The sequence below is a fragment of the Haemaphysalis longicornis genome, unplaced genomic scaffold (genome assembly GCF_048455015.1).
Source record: "Haemaphysalis longicornis isolate Haplotype H1 unplaced genomic scaffold, Haemaphysalis longicornis Haplotype H1 scaffold_5, whole genome shotgun sequence".
Taxonomy (NCBI): Eukaryota; Metazoa; Arthropoda; class Arachnida; order Ixodida; family Ixodidae; genus Haemaphysalis; species Haemaphysalis longicornis.
In genome coordinates, this window is record NW_027526385.1 from 17,173,292 (window position 1) to 17,179,291 (window position 6,000).

The following is a 6,000-nucleotide window of genomic DNA, read 5'->3' on the forward strand; positions in this document are numbered from 1 at the left end:
GCTTGGATGGATGGATGGAATAAACTTTATTTAAGACGAGCTTTAGGTGCTGATGTTAGGGGCACCTGCCCTGTGGGGGGTCTTCTTCAGTCCGGAAAACCCAGGTCCTCGCTGGCTGCTCTTGCTCTTCGTACCAGGTCTCGCTGGTCGGAGAGGTCTGAGCTGGTCAGCCGGGCCACCCACTGCTCGTAGGTGGGGTTGGGGTTTGGGGAGAGGCTAGGGGTTTGTGAGCACTCCCATACCATATGGTATAGTGTGCTAGGCTGGGTGCAGAATTTGCAGGTTCCGGGATACAGGGTGGGGTGGATTGCGTGTAGAATGGTGCCATGCGGGTATGAGTTTGTTTGTAATTGGCGCAGAGTGGTGGCTTCGGTGCGGGTCAGTTCGGGGTGAGGTGCAGGGTAACTTCTGCGCTCGTGGCGGTGGTGAGCCAAGATGTCTGTGTAGTTTAACAGCGGCTCAGGTCTTGGAGCGTTGCCCTCTTGAGAAATGGCCCGGAGTGTATGTGCGCGGGCCGCGGCGTGCGCCGCTTCATTTCCCTCAAGGGACTCGTGTCCGGGGGTCCAGACAAGTTGGATTTGCGGTAGCGTCTTAGCAGAACGCAGGATGTTGAGCGCAGAAGGACATATTCGGCCAATAGTGTAGTTTCTGCATGCTGCTTGGGAATCTGTAATTATCGTGAGGAATTCCTCTTCATCCTGGTGGGGGGCAGTAGTTGCGGCCAATGCGATGGCTAGTTCTTCAGCAGTTTCTGTGCTTGTAGTGCCAATCGTTGCTGCTGTTAGTTCTGTTCCATGGGAGTCAATTACACTGATTGCGTGAGCGGGTTTGTGCGGGTACGGGGAGGCGTCGGTATACCGGGTGTCAGGTTGCCCAGCATACTTATTTTGGAGGGCTCTGACGCGGGCGGCGCGTCGTGCATGGTTGTAGATGGGATTCATGTTGCGTGGTATTGGAGCGACTCTGATGGTTTTCCGGATGTTGAGAGGGATGCGCTGTTTCTGGTCCTGTGGTGGCGGAACCATGTATCCCAAGCGGGCCAGGGTAGTGCGTCCAGTTTTGGTGAGTTTGAGGCGTGACAGCTGAGCGACATTGTGGGCTTCTTGTAATTCTTCCCATGTGTTGTGAAGTCCAAGTTGGAGTAATTTGCGTGTGGCCGTTTTCGGGGGTAGACCCAGTGCAGTTTTGTAGGCTTGCCTAATCATAATGTTTAGCTTCTCTTTTTCAGCATTTTTTAGGGCTAGGTATGGCGCACCATAAGTCATTCGACTAATCAGGATAGCTTGGATTATGCGCGTGGTGTCGGCTTCTTTGAGGCCGTATCGGCGATGAGAGACCCGCCGAATGATGCTGACCAACTGATTCAGAGTTTGTTGTAGATGAAGAATGGTGTGAGAGCCGGAGCCGTCCTTCGGGATGTTGAGGCCTAGAATTCGGAGGTGAGATACTTTAGGTACAGGTTGGCCATTTATGTGCAGGTCAGGATCCGGGATTGCTTGTTCCTGGCTTTTGCGAGTTCTTTTACATAGCGTGAGGAGTGCGGATTTTTCAGGGGCGCATTCTAAACCACGAGATTGCAAGTATCGTTGGGCAATCTGTATTGCTTCTTGGAGAGCGTCTTGTTGGGTGCCTGTAGAGCCCATGGGGGTCCACATAGTCAGGTCATCTGCGTATATTGCATGCTTTAGGTTTGGGATGCGTTGAAGGAGAGGTGGCAGATCCTTCATGGCAATGTTGAATAATAGGGGGGATATGACTGAGCCCTGTGGGGTTCCCTTTGGTATTGTTGAGAAAGTGGGGGAGCGAAGGTGTCCGATGCCTATTGTTGCAGTGCGGTCATTGAGGAAAGAGGATACGTAGTCGTAGGTCCGTTGGCCACAGTTTGTTGAAGCCAGGCCAGCGTAGAGAGCGTCGTGGGAGATGTTGTCGAAAGCTCCCTTGACGTCTAGAGCCAATATGGATTTCTTGTTTTGATTGCTGAGGTTGTCTATGATGTCTTCTTTTAGTTGGAGTAAGATGTCCTGTGTTGATAGGTGTGGTCGGAAGCCGTACATCGTGTCTGGGAAGTAGTCATTCTCTTCTATGTGTGAAAGTAGTCGGTTGTGAACTAGATGCTCAAAAACCTTTCCGATGCAAGAAGTTAGTGATATTGGGCGAAGGTTTTGGGGGGTGAGGGGCTTGCCTGGTTTTGGAATTAGCGTAATGTCGGCATGTTTCCATTGTGGAGGTAGGGTGGCGGCTATCCAGTGTTCGTTGATATAGTTGAGGAGGTTTTCAAGGGCTATGTAATCCAGGTTGCGAAGTAATTTGTTACATATCTGGTCTCTTCCCGGGGTGGTGTTGCGGGTAAGTTTTCTGATCACCGCTTCGATCTCAGCCATTGTAAAGGGTTCGTCCATGGCAGGATTGGCTTGACCAGTGTACGGCGGGGTCTTATAAGTCTGGGGGGAGGTGGTCGGCTTTAATTCAATGGGGTTTCGGAGTTCGTTGAGCAGGTCGTCCTCTGTTCCCTGGTAGTTGTGCATAAGCCGTTGAAGCTGGTGTGCTGTGGCTTGCTTGGATGTACCAGTCCCCATTAGGGAGCGTAGCAGATGCCATGTGCGTCGAGTACCCAGTGTTCCTTGCAATTTATCGCATAATTGTGTCCAGTTTTGCTGGCTGAGCCGTTGTGCGTATGCTGCGGCCTCTGCGGTTAGCTTAGCGATGCGAATCTTTAGACGGCGGTTAGTGCGGTGTTTTTTCCATCTTTTGCGTAAGCCACGGCAGGCGTCCCATAGGTGGAGGAGGTGCGCGTCCGCTGCGGGGTGATCTTCAGTCAGAGTCAATTCTTTGGTGTGCTGCCGGGCCGATTCGAGTAGTTTGGAGGTCCATTCTTCTAGGTTCGTGATGGGGTCTACGGATGTTGCCTCACGGAAGCTCTTCCAATTAGTGAGACGGGCTGTTCCAATTTTACACTTCTGGTTCGGATTATGTGGTAGTTGAAGTTGGATGATATAGTGGTCGCTACCCAGTGTCTCGTCGAGCCTTGTCCATGTAGCTTCTTTGATGTTATGCGTGAGCGTCAAGTCTGGGGTCGTGTCCCGTGATATACTGTTGCCGATGCGGGTAGTAACTTGGGGGGTATTGCAAAGATGCAGCTGATTTTGTTGTATGGCATCGTACAGGGAGGTACCTTTTTTATTGGAGCGGACATAGCCCCACGTAGTATGATGGGCGTTGAAGTCTCCCATGATCAATAATTTGTGGCCTTTCGTTCTTTGTCGGATGGTTCTGACTAGTTGGTCAATTCCGGGTAGGGCGTGATCAGGGGGGCTGTATATATTTAGCACAAATAGGCTGGTTTGCTGTTTGCGTCGGGGTATGACTTCTACGAAGGTATAGTCCAGTTGCGTGGGTGCAGTGAGTTGTTGAGCTGTTAGGGTGGATTTAACCAGGATGGCGGTGCGAGATGTCGGATCAGATACAAATGTTGTGTATCCACTGAAGGATATATTATCAGTGCCCGTTTCTTGTAGCGCGATGAGGTCCGGTGCATGTTGGCCCGCAAAAAGGGTGAGGGATTGTTTCTTGCCACGTAGTGAGCGACAGTTCCATTGCCAGATAGTCAGGGATTTACTCCGTGTCGGGGTCTGTGTACCAGGAGCGGTCATTGTTATTAGGAAAGTGTATCAGTGATGGTCGGAGGGGTGTCTTTTTTGGGTTTCTTGTGCTGCGTCTGCTTTTGCCAATCTTCTTCCAGGGCAGCAACCCGGGTATCCAATGAGGTGAGGGGTTGGGCAATGTTGGCGAAATTGGTCTTTATTTGCTCGCACAGTCGTTCCAGTCGAGTTTCAATGGCTGTGAGTCGAGTGTCTGTAGTAGTATCCGCCGGGGAAGGGAGTTCTGGATTTGACTCAAGGCGTGGGGCAGTGGCTAGGCTTGGTTGTTGTGTATTTTGATTCTGTAAAATAGTTGCCATCTGGGTTGCAAGTTGATCCATTTGCGTTTTCATGTCGGCGAGTTGTTGTTGTAGTTCGGAATTCTGTTGTCTGAGCTGCGCGTTTTCGTGCTGTAATTCCTGGAGGCGGGGGTCGGGGGGTGGTTGGATGGGGGTTGTGTTAGGGAGGGGGGGGAATTGGGTTTGAGCAGTGGGCGAGGCTTTAAAGAGGGTTGACCAGCTCACCTGCGGTTCCCGTGCTGGTCCTGATGGTGTGGCGGCTGGTCTTTGGGAGGTCTGCGGGGTCTGGTGCTGTTGGTTCAATTGAGCAGTGCGCTGCGGGGTCTTCGAAGACGGTGGGGAGGGCTTGAACCTTTTCTTGCAGGCTTTGTCCGCGGTAAGATGATCCAGGCCGCACAGAAGGCATTTGGGAGTGCATTCGTGGTCGGGTGTCGGTTCGCGCACGTTGCACTTCACGCACACATTTTTGTCAGGTTCGGGGCACACGTCCCGGCGGTGTCCGAGCTCACCACACAGGGAGCAGTGTTGCACTGTTTGACGGTAGGGACGGCATCGGTATAGTGTTCCGTATGCTTTCACGTAAAAAGGGACGTGCTTGCCTTCGAAAGTGATCAGTGCCGAAGTTGTCGTGCCGAGCATTCTTGCATCGATGATGGATGCGCCATTGATGCCGGTTGGAGCTAATATGTGTGGCAATTGCGCTGTGGTAGTGTCCTGGTCAAGGCCGTGAATGACCCCGCGGACCGTACCCGAGAAGGGTTTCAGGTATGGTTGCAGTTCGTATGTTGCTGCTCCTAGGTGCACGAGCATGGTGCTGCTTAGAGCCCGAGCGCAGCGTGCGTCGGGAGTGCTTGCGATGATGAGGTTCTGAATTGGTTGGGATTGGACCGTCACGTGCACATTGAAGATTTCTTCTGGTATTCCGCTAGCCAGTTGTAGGCCTTGGGCTATTTGGCGGTCAGTCCATGCAGATATTCGGAGGCCGGTACGAGGTCGGAAGATTACCTTGTAGTCGGCGTCGGGTAGTCGGGGCGCCAAATCGCTGCGGCTGATCGGTTGACGCGGCGTTCGCGGCGGGCGTGCGGTTTGTGCAGCGGCAGTTTCCCGGGTGATTTTTCTGTCAAGCATAATTTGCCAGGGGCCAGGTTTCGGCAGAGTGCGGCCGCTGAGGGCATCGTACTCCATGTCGTCTTCGTCGGCGTTCGGCATGGCGAGGCGGGGCTTCGGTGCTAAAAAAAAAAAAAGGACGTCGTCGTCTCATGTGCGACCCACTCGCTGAAGTAACCATGGTAACGACGACGCTCTAAACCAAACCGCCGCCGTCAAAAATCGCGGACATTCCGGCGGTCAACCATGAAATGAGCGCTTCGCCTCGGACGAGGTCGGACTATGTCGTCATCGCAAGCCGCCGAGCCAACAAATAGTTCTGTCTCGTCGGGGTAATAACTTTTGTTAGCGTGAGCGAATATGCTTACTATTTTTGGACTTGTTTCTACAAGAACTACAGAGTAGATTTCTGACACAAACAAAAACACTTTGAAATCCATCTCAGGCCCCCTTTAACGCGCCGACGCAACGCAGGCGATGAGGCGCGCCGTAGTGGAGTGCTCCGGATTAATTTTGACCACCTGGGGATCTTTAACGTTACACACGGGTGTTTTCGCTTTTCGCCTCCATCAGAAAAGCGGCCAGGAATCGAACCCGCGACCTCGTGCTCAGCAGCGCAACGCCTTAGCCACTGAGCCACCGCGGCGGGTATCCTATTGCTGTCGTTCGTGTCTTTTCGCTTGCGCCGTGGTTCAACAAGCTTCTGTGGCTGACAAATAATTGTAGTTGAACCGTGTTAATTAGGTTTTAGTGGTTAACCCGAAGCCATATTTTAATGGCTAAGACGCTGTGCTGCTGATACCAGGACACCAATTTGATCCCGGTCGCTCTGGTCGTTTTCCGGTGGCGGCCAAAAACGAAAACGCCCATGTGTCAAGGTTCAGCGAAATTTCTCTTTGCCGCAAAGCGTATTCTGCTGCGCAATCCTGCTGACGGACCACGACCAGAAGAAATGC